The sequence below is a fragment of the Bos taurus genome, chromosome 17, assembly GCF_002263795.3.
Source record: "Bos taurus isolate L1 Dominette 01449 registration number 42190680 breed Hereford chromosome 17, ARS-UCD2.0, whole genome shotgun sequence".
In the NCBI taxonomy this organism is placed as follows: Eukaryota; Metazoa; Chordata; class Mammalia; order Artiodactyla; family Bovidae; genus Bos; species Bos taurus.
The window spans coordinates 53,248,608-53,266,072 of record NC_037344.1 but is presented as its reverse complement, the minus strand read 5'-3'; the positions used below and the strand labels follow the sequence as shown (position 1 = coordinate 53,266,072).

Genomic DNA, 17,465 nt, shown 5'->3' with positions numbered 1-17,465 from the left:
TTTGTCCCGGGCCGCCCATTTTCCATTGGTTTGCATAACTTGTTAAATTGAGTGTAAAATGAGAGTAATTAACTTAGTGAGGGCTTAGAGACTCTCCTCTGAGTCAAGTGCACAGACCTTTACTATCTGCCTTGAATTATTTTCACTTTCTTCGGTGTACCTAAATTAAGCTCCAGCTAGTTGTGAGATAATGCTATACTTCTCAACTTCTTTTACAGAGTAATTTTAAGCCATTGTTATCCAGTTACATCAATGAAATTTGTTGGATGGGTTAACTTGTATGTATGAAAGAAATTATTTGCAGATCTTAAGACTACTGAGCTCTTAAGAAAATGCCAGTTTCTATCTCTGGGAGGGCGGCTGAGGCGGCGGCGGCCGGGGCGCCGGCTGTGGGGGCGCTGAGGCGGGAGCTGTGGTGGCGCTGGGCGCCCCTCGCCCCTCGGCCTCTGGGGACCAAAAAAAAAAAAAAAGAAAAAGAAAAAAAAAAAAGAAAATGCCAGTGTGTTCTCATTTCTGAAATGTGGCAAATTAAAAAAAAATAAAAAACTCCAAATCAACATGATAAACCAAGTCCCCTGGCTAATTAAGTATTCCTTTCTAATAATTATGAGAAGGAAATTCACTTTTTCCCCTTTTCAAAGTGGAAATAGTTTTATGAAGGTTCCTTTCCAGCTCTCCTCCTTGTTGTATAGAAATGCGTACTCATTGTCAAATGGAGTATTCAGGCATTTCAGGAAGACAGAATTAGAAGAACAGAATCCTCTGAAACATTCTTCTTGGGTTTATTTATTTTGTCACGGTGCCCTTTTTACTCTTTTTCTATGCCTGAATAGGTAAAAATAGACCTGTACCATCATTAAAGAGCCAAAGTTTTTACTTTTGATAAAGGCCAATGCTTGTTGTTTTTAAATGGTTCATGCTTTTTTGTGTTCTGTTTAATAAATCTTGCCAAACCCAGGACCTCTAAGATTTTTTTCCTAGGTTTTCTTCCGGAAGTTTTGTAGTTTTAGCTCTTACGTTTAGGATTGTGCTCCATTTTGAGTCAGTTTTTACATATGGTGTGAGGTAAGGGTTAAGATTCAGTTGAAGAAGTACTTTGATGAGTGTTCTTATTTATATCTCTTCTCATTCTGCTTCTTTAGTTGTTTTCGTAAGATACACTTCTAAAAGTAAAACTGTAAGGTCAAAGATTCACACTGAAGTCTTTGATATATGTTGCCAGACTGGTTTTCAGAAGTTGTATCAATTAGAAAAGACAACCCACAGGGAGCTCAAACCTTTGCTCACCCTGACAACCAAGAGGGGTTGGTGGGACGGGAGGGAGGGTCAAGAGGGGGAGCCTGTACCTGCAGCTGGTTCATGTTGATGTACGGCAGAAACCAACACAGTATTGTAAAGCAGTTATCCTCCAATTAAAAATAAATTTTAAAAAAATGACAGCCTCTATAATGGGAGAAAGAAAGTGTTAGTCGCTCAGTTGTATCTGACTCTTTGCGATCCCATGGACTGACTGTATGTAGCTCACCAGGCTCCTCTGTCCATGGGATTCTCCAGGCAAGAATACTGGAGTGGGTAGCCATTCCCCTCTCCAGGGGATCATCCTGAACCAGGAATCGAACCTGGGTCTACAGCACTGCAGGCAGATTCTTTACCATCTGAGCCACCAGGGAAGCCCATAATGGGAGAAAGTATTTGCAAATCATATATCCAATAAGGGCTATGCATCTGGAGTATATAAAGAACTCTGCAACTCCAAAATAAAAAGACAAACAGCCCAGTTAAAAACAGGCAAAGGAGTTGAATAGTTGTTTTTCCAAAGATATTATAGATATATGGGCTTCCCTGGTGTAGACGGTAAAAAAATCTGCCTGCAATGTGGAAGAACTGGGTTCGATCCCTGAGTCAGGAAGATACCCTGGAGAAGAAAATAGCAACCCACTCCAGTATTCTTGCCTGGAAGATTCCATGGACAGAGGAGCCTGGTGGGCTGTAGTCCATGGGGTTGCAATGAGTCAGACACGACTGAGCAGCTAGCACTTTCACAATAAGCATGTGAAAAGATGTTCAACACTACTAATCATTAGAGAAATGAAAGTCAAACCCACATTGCAATCCTGCTTTATATCCACTGCTAAGTCACTTCAGTCATGTCCGACTCTGTGCGACCCCATAGACGTCAGCCCACCAGGCTCCCCCGCCCCTGGGATACTCCAGGCAAGAACACTGGAGTGGGTTGCCATTTCCTTCTCCAATGCATGAAAGAGAAAAGTGAAAGTGAAGTCGCTCAGTCGTGTCCGACTCTTAGCGACCCCATGGACTGCAGCCTACCAGACTCCTCCAGCCATGGGGTTTTCCAGGCAAGAGTACTGGAGTGGGGTGCCATTGCCTTCTCCTACTAGATTGTGATAAATGTTGGCGAGCATGTAGACAGATTGGGACCTTCCTATAGTGCTGGTGGAAATGTAAAATAGTGTAGCTGTTGGAGAAAGCAGCGTAGTAGTTCCTAAAAAACTTAAACATAGAGGTGACACTTGCCCCAGCAATTGCACTCATAGGTATGTGTCTGAAAGAAAGGAAAACACTGCACACAGACGTTCTTAGCAGCAGTGTTCCTGGTAGCCGAAAGGTAGAAACAGTTCAAATGCCCATCAGCTAATGAATAAATAAACAAAATGTTATCTATCCGTTCAATGGAATATTAGTCAGCCACGAAGTGGAATGATATACTTGCTCCAACATGGATAAGCCTTGCAGACATGCTAAGGAAGAAGCCAGTCACAAAAACCCACACATTGTGATTCCAATTCTATGAATCCTGCAGGATGAGCACATGTAGAGAAAGTGGATTAGTAGTTGTTCAGGATTGGGAAGTGATGACTAAGGGTACAGAATGTTGTTTTGAGGTTGTGAAAATATGCTACATTTGCTTGTGGTGATAGTTGCACAACTCTATGAGCACACTAAAACCATTGAATTGTATACTTCAATAAAGTGAATTATGTCACAATAAAGCTGTTACCTCCCCCCCCCCCAAAAAAAAGGTTGTACTGACTAGTATTCCCACTAGCAGTGTGTAAGAGCCCATTTGCCTATATCCTCCCCAGCTCTGGGTTGTTCATAACCGTAATTTTAAATTCTAAATCAGCTCTGTTGAGGTTTAATATGTAAACAATAAAATGCATGCTTTTAGATGTGCCGTTACATGTGTGTGCTCAGTCAATTGCTCGGTCGTGTCTTGTTTGTGACCCCATGGACTGAAGCCCACCAGGCTCTTCTGTCCGTGGAATTTTCCGGGCAAGGATACTGGAGTAGGTTGCTTTTTCCTTCTCCAGGGAATCTTCCCAACCCAGGGATCGAACCCAAGTCATTCTAAATCAGCTCAATTGAGGTTTAGTATGTAAACAATAAAATTCACCCTTTTAGATGTGCAGCTGTATAATTTTGACAAATATACACACGTGTACACGTGTATTACCACTGCGGCCCAGACACAGGGCATTTCCACCCCCGAGAAGGTTCCCCCCGACCCTCCCTGGGCATTCTGCCCCATCTCTGTCTCTCTCACTGTAGCTTAAGTTTGTCCAGTGTTTTGTGTAAATGGAATCATACAGGATAATACTCTTTTATCTGACTTCTTTTGTTCAGCATATATTTAACTCATCTGTCATACATGTTGCTCCATGTATTAGTATTGTTACCTGGATAGACCACAACCTGCTTATCTGTTCACCTGTTGGTAGATATTTGGCTTGTCTTCCTTTCATTGTTTTCAGCTTTATCACGAATAAAGCTGCTACGAATGTTTATGTACAAGCCTTGGTGTGGACGTATATTTTTATTTCTCTTGGGGAAATGTTTGGTGATGTGTAAAGTGTGTGTTTAACTTCATAAAAAACTGTCAAATGATTTCCGAAAATGGCTATACCTTTACAAAAATATCAGGTACCATTATTACTGTGCATTCAAAACTCTGTTAATCTGATAGCCAAAAAATGGCGTCTCTGGTGTTTTAATTTGCATCTCTTTTATCTATAGTGTATCATTTGTTTCCTGAATTTGACCATTTATTTTATTTTATTTTTTTTGTTTCGATTGTTTATTAACCAGATTACAATAATAATCCCGGTAGATACCTTAGTTCATCCTTCTAATAAGCCTGTTGATCTGGTCTTCCCTGTTGCCAGCATCTCCACCTTCTACAAAATGGGTGGTCTTTTTCTTCATTCCACCTCGTGGAGAAGACAATTTAAAGGGCCACAGGAAGTTGTTTGCTTCTTTGAAACGTTTTCCAGCGGTATAGATCTCATGAATCAGATCCTCCATGCAGATGAGTCCATATTTCCCAAGAGATCGAGCAATCAATGCGTTGTCTGTCAGGGCAATTCACTTTTTGTTGATTTTGCCGTAACCACGCTTGTAAATCAATTCATTTACAGACTTCAGATTTGGGTACCCCATGCAATGTACGGCTCCAAATTCTCAGCATGTTAACTGAGGCCTTGTTGAGCTTCACAGAGGTGCCGTTGAAGATCTGCCGGAGGCGAAGGAGCCGCAGCACCTTTCAAGCCTTTGGGCTCACACCATTGATTCCTCTGATCCTGATGACAAACGCCAATTTGGGTTCCGCGGGTACATAGAAGTTACCCGCTTTTCGTGCCATCTTAGCCATTCAAATTTCAGTTCTGTACATCTGCCTGTATTCCTTGTGGTAATGCTTAGCTTTTTCATAGATAAGCTTCCTCCTTGCCTTTCGAAGCATCTTTTGGGCAAACTTCTTTCTCAGTCGCTTGATCTTAAGCTCTGCGAAATTCTTCCACTTTTTCTTAAGGGTTTCTGGCACAGCAGGAACCTTCTTTTTCTTCTCTTCTGCACCCTCCATGGTTCCAGCCGGGAAAGAGCTGACCATTTATTTTATATTTGTGAGTTTCCTTTTAATTCTTTGGATTTGTTCTTTTTTTTTTTTTAAGTTGGGATGTGGGTCTTTCCTTCTCCAGTTTTTTTTTTTTTTTTTTCATCTTTCTGTTATAAAAAATGATAACAGAAAAGTTGAAGTAACGGTGCAGCCATCATGTTTATAATCACTGCCCATACAGTTCACATTTGTTAACTTTTGCTATACTTGCTTAATGTGTCTGTATCTCTTACTTTCTAAACCCCTAATAATACAAGAGATTTCTTTCTAAAACTTCCCTTTCCTAAACCCTACCCTCTCTTCTTTCCTTCCTCTCTCTTTCCCTTCTTTCTCATTCTGCTTTAAAAAAAAAATTTTTTTTTAATGTGGACCATTTTTAAAGTCTTTATTGACCTTGTTACAACATTGCTTCTGTTTTACGTTTTGGTGTTTTGGCTCTGAGGCGTGTGAGATCTAGTTCCCCGACCAGGGATTGAACCTGCGCCCCTTGCATTGGAAGGCAAAGTCCTAACCGTTGGACCCCCAGGGAAGTACCCTCATTCTGCTTTATTTAAATAACTGGTATGAGAAGCTAGCTCTTCCTCCTGCCCTATCGTCTTTTTGGATTATCAGTTCAGTCAGTTCCGTCGCTCTTCATGTCCGACTCTTTGTGACCCCGTGAATCAGAAAATAACACTGAACCTGAGCGTGAGACAGAGAGACGCTGACTTTCCACGGCTCTCTTCTTTTCCCAAGAGTATAACTACTGTAGCGGACCCCAGCCCACCAGAAAAGGGGAGGCAGCAGTGAGGTGGAGAACTTAAGGCTCCAGAGAGTCAACACTCTAAACTCCCGTCATCAAAGCCAAGAATGAAGGAGGCAGGGCACCAGAAGCCATAACTGCCGATACTTTGAGAAAGACCTCTTTATTTCTCCTGCCGGAAACCGTTTTCTCTACACCCCCTCTCCTGGGTTAAGTCCCGCCTGTCTTGGAGACTCAGCTCAGGCATCCTGCTTGAGGAAGCCATCCTGAATCCACGACTGGGCGCCCTGCTGTTTCCATGCCCTGCACACATGCCCTCGCTCCCTTGAAGCAAGACGTTTCTGACTTTCCCATTAGCTTTCGAGGTCCGAGGGCCAGAGCCTGGCTTTTGCGCCTGGTCCTCCACGCAGAGTCTGATGCGTCCCACGCAGGCTCTTGGCAAGTGTTGCTGGGAGGCTTCACTTCCTGGCCGGCTGACGATTTCTCCAGTTATGGCTGCGTTTGCTTTCCTGGTCGTGAAAGCATGGTGGACTCGCAGGCTCTTCTTTATCAAAACTCGTATTTGTCTGAGCCTTATAAAAAGCTGAGAAATGAAAACTGTGGCCTTTCCCTTTTTATTTGTTCCAGCAGCTGCCTTCTAATCATTTTAGGGCAGTCGTTTCTCACTTGGTACTTTTCACTTTTCTTTATTCTTTTAGATTCTTAGAATTATGGGCTTTGAACCGAAAGAGGCTTAGCCATCAGCTGCACAACCTAAAGGGCTTCCAGGTGGCTCAGTGGTAAAGAATCCACCTGCCAATGCAAGAGATGCGAGTTTGATTTTTGGGTCGGGAAGATTCCCCGGAGAGGGAAATGGCAACCCACTCCAGTATTCTTGCCAGGAAAACCCTATGGACAGAGGAGCCTGGCAGGGGTCCATGGGATCGCAAAAGAGTTGGACACAACTGAGCGACTAAACAACAGCAACAACACAACTTAAAATGTGAACCCAACTGGCCTGTCCACTTTCTTCTGGAGTACCTGCAGCGTTTAGAACTGCACCCTCAGCATTCCTGCCTGGGTTTTCCCTCTCTCCCTCCCGCTGTCTCCCAGGTTTCCCCTCGCTGGCCTGCCTGAGTGGTGCTTGATACAGGGCCTTGCTGTGAAGCGTGCCTGAGAGCTGAGGTGAGGGTGAGTGATGGGTCCCTGGCGGCGTTTTCTTGCTCGGGAGGCTGGGAGCATGGGGAACGGCAGGCTTCAGTTCCTGTTAAAGAGCTCTTAGGCTTTTCTCCTATGTAGATACTTGTCTGGGCTGGGAGAGTGAAATGGTGCTAATAAAAAAAGGGAGAGAGTTGTGTTTGTGCTGCTAATACTGGTGGGATTCAATCTGCCTTTTCATTGAAGAACCGCGTATCTAATCTCTTAAGTGGTAGTTCTCTTTGGCTCTCAAGGACCTTTGCTCATCACCCACCCCTAACAGTCATTCTCTCCTTGTCCCTTGAGTCGAGTCGCTGGGAGGATTGGCTGAGGCGGCCAAGAGTCCTTCAACTGTGCTTTCTCACAGCCTAGGGTCAGAACTGTTCCGAACGTTGTGGGAAATGTCAGCCGGATGCGTTCATCCGTTTATCAAGAACCTCCTGTGTTCCACACCCTGTTAGTCCATTCTGAATACCTTTCTTCACTTCATTCTTGCCACAGCTCTGTGAAACAAGACTGTCTTCCCCCAAAAAAGCGAAGTTATGGAAGGCCAGCTGTCTGCCTGAGGCCGCATGGTTGGCAGGCGGGGACGCGGATGGGAGAGTCGCAGGTGGTTAGGAAAGCGTCCTTCTGAGTAAAAGCTTCTGCTGTACTTTAGAGTCAGCCCTAACCGTGAGGCACGTGGCGTTTCTACCCATGAAGTTAGGCCGGCCTGAGATTCTGTCGATGGATTTTTCTGTCATCAGGACAGCACAGTGGACAGGATCAGATTTCCTCAGTAAAACCTGGAATTTCGACATGAGAGGAATCAGATGTTATCCTTCTTTCTTATGCCAAGAAAGTGTAGCCAGCCCTTGCAATAATAGAAAGACTCTGAAACTTAACAGTTAAAAAGTCCCCGTAGAGCTTTCTTGGCAGCTCAGTAGTGAAGCATCTGCCTGCCAATGCAGGGGACACAAGTTCGATCCCTGGTACGAGAAGATCCCACATGCCTCTGAGCAACTAAGCCCGTGTGCCATAACTCCTCAACTCACATGCCGCGACTACTGAAGCCCACATGGCTAGAGCCTGCACTCTGCAGCAGAAGCCATTGCATTGAAGAGTAGCCCCCGCTTGCGGCAGCTGGAGAAAGCCCACCCTGTGTGCAACAATGAAGACCCAGCCCAGCCAAAAATAAATAAAATTATTATTATTTTTTTAATCCCTGTAAATGGCTGGCTTCAGGTCTTGTTCACAAGTACCCCTCCCCCAGCTCCTCTTCCCTGCAAATGCACACTGGTCCCCAAAGATCTGTAGGATAAATAGCACAAAATCTTGCCGTTTGGTTCAGTCTGTCATTGCCCCACAAACTCCTGCCCGGCCCATTTGTTGCTTTTGTGTGTGATTGTGGAGCATAGTCCTCAGCATAGCAGGGACTTCAATTTTGAGAAAATAAAATGTTCGTCAGTTTTTGGGTGGACTTTACCCTCAGCCCTTCTGTTTGTTGGATTATTTGTGCCTTAGATATTCCCATTTTATTTTCGTCTGCTCTCCCAGGAGGCCTTGAAGCAGGGGGAAATGAAAGAGATAAGTCACCCTGACCTTGATTTTTATAGCACTGTAGTAGCTAAAGGTGTGTTTACCCTCTCAGGGAGCCATAAAAAAAACACTTTTCTTTTTAAGCATTTGCAACAGCAGTTAAGATGGCAAGTAGCTCTGCAGCTGGGTTTATAACACATAAAGATCAGAGGTTAAAATTCGGGTAGGGTAATAAATCAAAACCTCTTTTCATCTTTCACCCCTGTTTTTAAGTTTGGTTTTATGAGTAACAAATTGTTGCTTCTGACCAAGAGGGCATGGTGCAAATGAGTATATCAGAAAGGGAAAATGTAAGTATTTTGAAGGCGAGAAAGTATGTGTTGGGAGACAGTGTCAGCAGATGTCAGTGTCATCTCAGCTGGCCAGGGCGGAGACGGATGGCGTTTCTGAAGCAGAGACCAAGCAGAGATTATCCAGCTTGCCTTCGATTTAGGGTGTTAATCTCCACCTCTACTGCTCATCCCCAAAGCCTCTGCCACTTAGAAGGTTAATGAGTTGATTAAAAAGCATGCCTGGGAGGAGGATGAAAAGAGGGAGAGACGTAGGGTGACAACCGATTCTCAGCAGCAGATGAAAGGAACAGTCTCTGTATAGGCAAAAGTAGAACAGATTTTATTTTGAAATATCTTTTATGGGAAGAGGGCTGTGGAGAGTTCTTCATCTGTTTGGATGCTTTTTAAAGGGGCCATCCCCTGTGGCTCAGACAGTAAAGAGTCTGCCCACGGTGCAGGAGGCCCGGGTTCAATCCCTGGGCTGGGAAAATCTCCTGGAGAAGGGAATGGCTACCCACTCCAGTTTTCTTGCCTGGGAAATCCCGTGGACAGAGGAGCCTGGCAGATTGCAGTCCATGAGACAAAGAGTCGGACCCGACTGAGCGACCAGCACTTTCAGTTTTCTTGCCTTTTATAGTCCCTCTTCTCGACAAGAGATGAGAGGTCTGGGGTTGTGGTGGGGTGCTCTAGACCTTGCTCATCCCTCTTTTGCTTAATGGTAGCTGGTGTTACCCCATCACCTCCTACTGTGGGTGCCTCTCAGTTGTATTCTTAGGGCCAGCCTCTGGGGAGGGGTACAGTTCAGACCCTATGAACTGGAAAGGACATTGGGAGAAGCTAGTTCAGTGCTCCCCCATCGAGAAAAGGGAAACTGAGGCCGGGGTAAAGGAATGACTTGTGGGGCAGAGATGGTGTCCCTTTGCCGTTTAGCATCCAGAACTGGGACCAGGGGGCTGGAGCGAGCCTCCTGGTTTCGTCTTCTGCAGTTTGCAATAAACCCTTCTCTTTCATCTAGGCATCTTCTCCAAAGTGAAGCAATCCTGGAAAAAGTAGCAGTCAGTTAATTCACAAAGCCCTGTGGCCTGATTTTAAATGGTGAGGGGAGGAGATGGGAGGTGGAATGGGGAGAGGGGGACATAAAACGAGGACAAAGGGACAGTAACACATCCTGTGAGAGCCTGGACTTGAGGCCAAGGAGGACTTCAGTGTGGGAGGGAGCAGGTATTGAGAGGGGGAGGGCTGCTGGAACGGTAGGGAGGTGTGGGTTGGGCAAAGGCAGGAATGAGGCCGGCGGGAGGTGGGGGAAAATTAGAGAAAATCAGAGATACCAAGGGAACATTTCATACAAAGATGGGCACAATAAAGGACAGAAATGGTATGGACCTAATAGAAACAGAAGATACTAAGAAGAGGTGGCAAGAATACACAGAACTTTACAAAAAAGATCTTGATGACCCTGATAACCATGATGATGTGATCACTCACCTAGAGCCAGATATCCTGGAATGTGAAGTCAAGTGGCTTTAGGAAGCATCACTGTGAACAAAGCTAGTGGAGGTGATGGAATTCCAATTGAGCTATTTCAAATCCTAAAAGACGGTGGTTTTAAAGTGTTGCACTCAATATGCCAACAAATTTGGAAAACTCAGCAGTGGCCACAGGACTGGAAAATGTCAGTTTTCATTGCAATCCCAAAGAAAGGCAATGCCAGAGAATGTTCAGACTACCACGCAATTGCACTCATCTCACATGCTAGCAAAGTAATGCTTAAAATTCTCCAAGCTAGGTTTCAACAGTATGTGAACCAAGAACTTTCAGATGTTCAGGTTGAGTTCAGAAAAGGCAGAGGAACCAGAGATCAAATTACCAACATCTGTTGGATCATAGAAAAAACAAGAGAGTTCGAGAAAAACTTCTGCTTCATTGACGACGCTAAAGCCTTTGACTGTGTGGATCACAAAAAACTGGAAAATTCTTAAAGAGATGGGAATACCAGACCACCTAACCTGCCTCCTGAGAAGTCTGTATCCAGGTCAAGAAGCAACAGTTAGAACTGGACACGACAATGGACTGGTTCCAAATCAGGAAAGGAGTACGTCAAGGCTGTATGTTGTCACCCTGCTTATTTAACTTATATGCAGAGCACATCATGGGAAATGCCAGGCTGGATGAAGCACAAGCTGGAATCAAGATTGCCAGGAGAAATATCGATAACCTCAGATTATGCAGATGACACCACCTTTATGGCAGAAAGCAAAGAGGAACTAAAGAGCCTCTTGATGAAAGTGAAAGAGGAGGGTGAAGAAGCTGGCTTAAAACTCAACATTCAAAAAACTAAGATCATGGCATCTGGTCCAGTCTCTTCATGGCGAATAGATGGGGAAACAATGGAAACAGTGACAGACTTTATTTTCTTGGGCTCCAGAATCACTGCAGATAGTGACTGCAGCCATGAAATTAAAAGATGCCTGCTCCTTGGAAGAAAAGTTATGACCAACCTAGACAGCATATTAAAAAGCAGAGACATTTCTTTGCCAACAAAGGTCCGTCTGGTCAAAGCTGTGGTCTTTCCAGTAGTCATGTATGGATGTAAGAGTTGGACCATAAAGAAAGCTGAGCACCAAAGAATTGATGCCTTTGAACTGTGGTGTTGGAGAAGATTCTTGAGAGTCCCTTGGACTGCGAGGAGATCCAACCAGTCCTTCCTAAAGGAGATCAGTCCTGAATATTCATTGGAAGGACTGATGCTGAAGCTGAAACGCTAATACTTTGTCCACCTGATGCGAAGAGCTGACTCATTGAAAAAGACCCTGATGCTGGGAAAGATTGAAGACGGGAGGAGAAGGGGACGACAGAGGATGAGATGGTTGGATGGCATCACCGACTCAATGGATGTGAGTTTGGGTAGACTCCGGGAGTTGGTGATGGACAGGGAGGTCTGGCGTGCTGCAGTCCGTGGGGTTGCAAAGAGTCGGACTCGACTGAGTGGCTAAACTGATCTGAACTGGGAGGTAGGAAGACCATTTTCCCTCTGGTGGGGGAAGTACTAGTGAGCAAAACAGACGAGTCACTATGTGCCTCGTGGAAAATGCAGTTGGTTGTGAAGGCACACCGTCAGTCCACACACACACACACACACAGGCTGTCGCAGGTTATGGTCGGTACAGGGGTAGCCAACAAAGTCATTTACACTGAGAAGTCATTTACTCTGGGAGGGAGACAAGGAAGGTGAATAAGGTTCTTGTTTAACCCAGATGTGTAGCTGTGGGGACCTGGACCTGGGTGAATATGTAGGGATTCTCTCTAGCAAGCAGGGCAACCCCTGAAGGAGTCTCACTGGGGGAGAAATGTGAACAGACACGTATTGTCCTGGTCCAGGTTGTTCTGGCCTCCTGGGTGGGAGGGAGGCAGGCGGGGCGGAGCCCGGAGAGGAAGCCTGGGGACCTTGGCGGGGGCCCTGTGTCAACCCTGCCTCCCCGTGCCCCCTCCCCTGGCCTTTGCCGTGCACCACTGAGGGACCCCTGCACAGCACACACATGGTCTCCGCCTGTCTGTCAGCTCCACGAGGCTAGGGACTTGGTTCTGTCTGCTCCTCTGTCCTTGCACCTAGCACTGCCCTAAATAACAGATCTGGGTGAGTGGATCAGGATTGTGTCCTGAAGAGAGTGGTGTTTCAGCTGGATTAATCTGCCCACAGTAGGAGTGCTGTATATGGCCCATATGTAACCCGAAGAGATTCCGTCTCTTGCCATCAACCCGTTGCTGGTGTTAAGCACCATTTGACACAGGGCGTTATGCTGTGATAGGTGCAACATAGAATTAACTACTGGCTCCAGCTTCGGGCCCCATAAAGGTTAGAACTTGATAGATGTACCCAGAGCAACTTTAGTTAACTTACTGTAGTGTCACTGTGACCCTAGTCACATTGCCAAAGGTTTGGAGCCTTGAATGCAATAGAGAACAGATCCATCTTTTTTTTTCTTAATAGTCAATGTTGACTTTTAAAAACGTAGCAAACACAGGACCTAATAAAAATGTAGCACATATTTGCACACTTTATTAGGAGCTTTAGCAGAAATAAACACTAACAAATCCCCCCCCCCCCGCCCAAAAAAAACGTAGCCAATGCTTTTTAAAGCCTATTTATAGGTCTTGGCTACCTGAAGCGTGTCACCTTATCCTTTGAAATGCATCAGACAGCTTCAGATTTCTGTGCCTGTTAAGTAGGTTACGTAGCTGGCGGTACCTCAAAGATGGCTGATGATGGTGATAATAACAAATTCGTTTCTTGCCAGCCTTCATAGGAACTCAGAAACATTTGCAAGATGACCTATCCCGACTCTGTCTCTGCCAGCCAGTCCCGTGTCTCCAGGTGCGCTCTGGCTGGAGACCTCTGCCGATTTACGTCCCCTCTCTGCCAGGTGTCCGCAGCTGGTGGTTTTTCCATTCTTCACACAGAAATCTTAACCTTGGTGAATACTTGAACCTGCTAATTACCTTTTCCCGTAGGCGAATGAAAGTGCTAGGGAAATGCCGTATTCTTTGAGGCTGGTACTGAATATAATCGAAACCCCTTACTTGTACCTGTGAGTTGGCCACTTTGATCAGGGTGAGGGCGGCAGTTACCGTATCAGCGAGGTGGGGCTGTGCCGTAGACAATAAAATGGGAATAGCGCTTGTGTTTGGGTGTGTAACCATGCGACTTTGTTTTGTTTTGCTGGCTTCACCTTCTAAACTTCCTTTTGACGTTAAGTGTTACGGTTAGAAAATGAAAGGGACATGTGTGAAGAAAATTAAAGAGGGCAGTTTCAGATTTCTCTTTTTAAATAGGTTAAGTTGTTTGAATAAGTAGAGAAACAGACTCCATTCTAAGGCGGAAGTGACCCAGCCGAAATGGTTAGTGCTGTCCACAGTGGTGTATTTGTTAAGGGCAACTCCAATCAAAATGCCAGAATAGTTTTCTTTTGAGATTGGACACCATGACTATAAAGTTGGAACATGGAGGAATAAACAGGCAAGGATTAAAAAAAAAAATGATGGGGACTAACTCTACTTAGTAACGTGTATCACAAACTTCCAATTATTAAATCACTGTAGTACTAAGACAGGTAGACACGAATCAGTGATAGGAGGCCCCCCCAGAACAGACCTTAGCGTATATTATGACCAACCTAGATAGCATATTCAAAAGCAGAGACATTACTTAGCCAACAAAGGTCCGTCTAGTCAAGGCTATGGTTTTTCCTGTGGTCATGTATGGATGTGAGAGTTGGCCTGTGAAGAAGGCTGAGCGCCAAAGAATTGATGCTTTTGAACTGTGGTGTTGGAGAAGACTCTTGAGAGTCCCTTAGACTGCAAGGAGATCCACCAGTCCATTCTGAAGGAGATCAGCCCTGGGATTTCTTTGGAAGGAATGATGCTAAAGCTGAAACTCCAGTACTTTGGCCACCTCATGCGAAGAGTTGACTCACTGGAAAAGACTCTGATGCTGGGAGGGATTGGGGGCAGGAGGAGAAGGGGATGACAGAGGATGAGATGGCTGGATGGCATCACTGACTTGATGGACATGAGTCTGGGTGAACTCTGGGAGTTGGTGATGGACAGGGAGGCCTGGCGTGCTGCAGTTCATTGGGTCGCAAAGAGTCGGACATGACTGAGCGACTGAACTGAACTGAACTGAATGGAAGTGTCATCAACTAGTGAGGGAAGATGAGATAATCAGATAACCAGTCGGAGTTTTGGTGAGCTGTGTAAAGAGCGCAACGAGTTAAATATAAAAATGGAAACCGTTTAAAACATAGGCACAAAACACCAAAAGAACTGGGGCGCTCAGAAGTGGTCCCAGGTGTTACATGTGAGAATGTGGTGTATGATGATGACAGTATTTTACTCCAAGGGGAAAGGTGGGTAATTGAGTGAACGGGTAGGAACCACTGACTGAAGCAGGATCCCAGTATCTTCATGACACCAACACAACTTCCAGATGAAGGAGATAACTGATAAAAATGTGAAGCTGTGAAAGAAGACATAGATATGTGTTTTCACCGTCTTGGGATAGAAAAGCCCTTTTAATTATGACACAAAAGATGGAAACATAAAAGACAGGACTTTACATTTTTGATTGTATTAATGAACAATTCCAACTGAAAACAATAACAACCCAAAGCTCATCTTGTATGAAAAAGTTAAGTAGAGTGAAAAAGCAAAACAAAGCACCCTGAAAATAGTCAAGACGACATACTAACTCTGCCGTGTGTGCTGCAGACATTTCTGCCAAATTCAGAGCTCTCACACAACAGGAAAGGAACAGAAGACGTGCAGACAGTTAACATGAGAAACCCAAAGACCAATAAACATGAAAAGATACTAATAAGTCGGAACTGAAAAATGAGTGATCTGAATTTTTTTTGTTTGTAAGATTAGCAAACATCAATAATGACTAATATAAGCAAGGGTTTGGGAAGTAGGCAGTGTTCACTGCTATTAAGAGTGTAAATTAGTATAACCCTTGAAAGTCTTTGACTAAAACCAAGTTATAAATGTACACATACCCTCTGATTCAGGTTTCCAATTTCTAGAAATTTATCTCACAGAAACAGTCATGCCATTGCACAGAAATATAAGTAGCAATACGGTCATCTCAGCACTAATAGTGAAAAACAGAAGCAATGTATGTCCATTAATATAAATGAATGCCTGTTTATGGAAAAGTGGTTAGGTAGATTGTTTTAAATGTACACAATGGAATATTCTGTAACCAATAAATCTATACCCAACTATAATAAGATGTTCATGACCTGTAAGTGAAAAAAAGTAGACTATAAAACAAGATAATCCCATATATTTTTTTTTCTTTTTTTTTGTTTTTCTTTTTTTTCTTTTATTTTTTTTTCTCTAATTTTATTTTATTTTTAAACTTTACATAATTGTATTAGTATTAGTATTAGTATACCTGTGGCGGATTCATTTTGAAATTTGGCAAAACTAATAATCCCATATATTTAAATATTTTTTCATAGGTTTTAATCTGAATGTATGCATGCATATACATAATCAAATAAATATACATTACAGGGACTTCAGGCCAACTGCAAAGTGAGAGAGAACAGTCCACAAGACTTCCCCCACTTCTGACACCAACTGCAAGTTCCCAGAACCATCCTCGGGTCCTGTAATTGCTAGAAAGATACGCAGGACTCGCTGAGCACTGCTAGACTCATGGTTACAGTTCATCACAGGGACAAGATGAAATCAGCCAAGGGAAGCCGTGCGCAGGGCCGGGGCTGAGAGGGTGCAGGTGTGGTGCTTCTGTCCGCCCTCTGCCACTGGACCGCGTGACCTCCCCCCACCACAGTGTGTGACACTGCTCACCCGGGACGCGCACCTGAGTCTTTGGTCTTCAGAGTTTCTCCTGGGCTGGGTCACTGCCTGTGTGACTGACCTCTAGTCTCCAGCCCCTCCCAGAGACTGCCGATACTTCTTAGTCATCACTTCCTCTGGAGATTGGAACCACACGCCCTGCTCCCTGCTCCACGGTCCCCATCCTCATCACAAAGTGAGGTTGTCCTGAGCCCCAGGCACACTCAGATCCAACTGTTAAGCAGGACATTCCAGCGGCCTGGAGGTCACCTCCAACCCCCACGAGGCGAGGGCAAGGGCTAGACTTCTCTTTGGATAAGGTTATTTCTCAGTACACAGTGTTATCACCAAAATTTAAACAAGGGTGATTACTAGGTGGTGGAATTGCAGTCGACTTTGCTTTCATTCTTGGTACTGTTCTGTGTTGTTTGAATTTTCTTTCAGTATGAGTATATAATTTATTTAAAAGTTAAATAAGACTAACAAAGCTTAAAAAGAGGTTAAAATGAAAAGTAAGTCTCTGGGTAAGGTGGGGGTGGACAGGTATGCATGCACGCTTAGTCGTGTCCCACTCTTCACGACCCCATGGGCTGTAGCCTGTCAGGCTCCTCTGTCCATGGGATTTCCCAGGCAAGAATACTGGAGTGGGTGGCTGTTTCCTTCTCCACGGGATCTTCCCCACCCAGGGACTGACCCTCTGTCTCCTGCATTGGCAGGCGGATTCTTTACAGCTGCGCCACTTATTCAGAGACATGCTATAAAAAGAAGTAAAGACCCAAACCTAGGGGAAACATTAGCAGAGGAGTATCACAGAGTGTTAATGTCATTAATGTTACAGTATTACCGATATAAAATAGCAAGAAAAAAACAACTAACATTTCAACACATGTTGAAAAGTGAGTTAAGATTTGTCGTCTAGGTAACAAGAGTGTCCCAAAGCTGGCTTCCTGCTTTTGAGGTCATGCTCCAGCTGCAGAAGATACCACGACTGGGGAAGGTGGGCGAAGAGTACATGGGATGCTTTATACCTTTTTTTTTTTTAACCTTCTGTGAGTCTATGTAATTATTTCAAAATAATAAGTTTTTTTAAAAACAAAAGGCACAGATAGCTCATCAAAGAGACGCATAGCTAGTACACAGATTTTTAAAAGCGTTTTACTGACAGGTTATACAGTTGAAGTCAGGCACCACTTTTTCCTGTTGTTAAGTCCAGTCCTATCCTCAGTCCAGAGGAGCCGGGTACACCTGGGTTCTGGGTTCAAGTTTACGCCCCTGGCAAATAGACATGTGGTTATAGTTTTAACTGGTACCCTGCCTAGCATCACTGCTCCCACCTAGAAGGCCAGTCGTGGCTCGAGGCGGACAGGAAACACCAGGCTTTCACACCCAGAAACACACCTAAGACTGAAGTTCGGTGCTCAGCAAC

The 17,465-nt window shown here is 44.5% G+C and overlaps 1 protein-coding gene and 1 pseudogene across 5 annotated transcripts in view; one reads left to right on the top strand and one right to left on the bottom strand.

Moving 5' to 3' along the window:
• Positions 1-17,465, top strand: part of MLXIP (MLX interacting protein) — a 60,720-nt gene that overhangs the window by 18,446 nt on the left and 24,809 nt on the right. The window lies entirely within an intron of this gene.
• Positions 4,100-4,894, bottom strand: LOC783255 (large ribosomal subunit protein uL30-like; annotated as a pseudogene).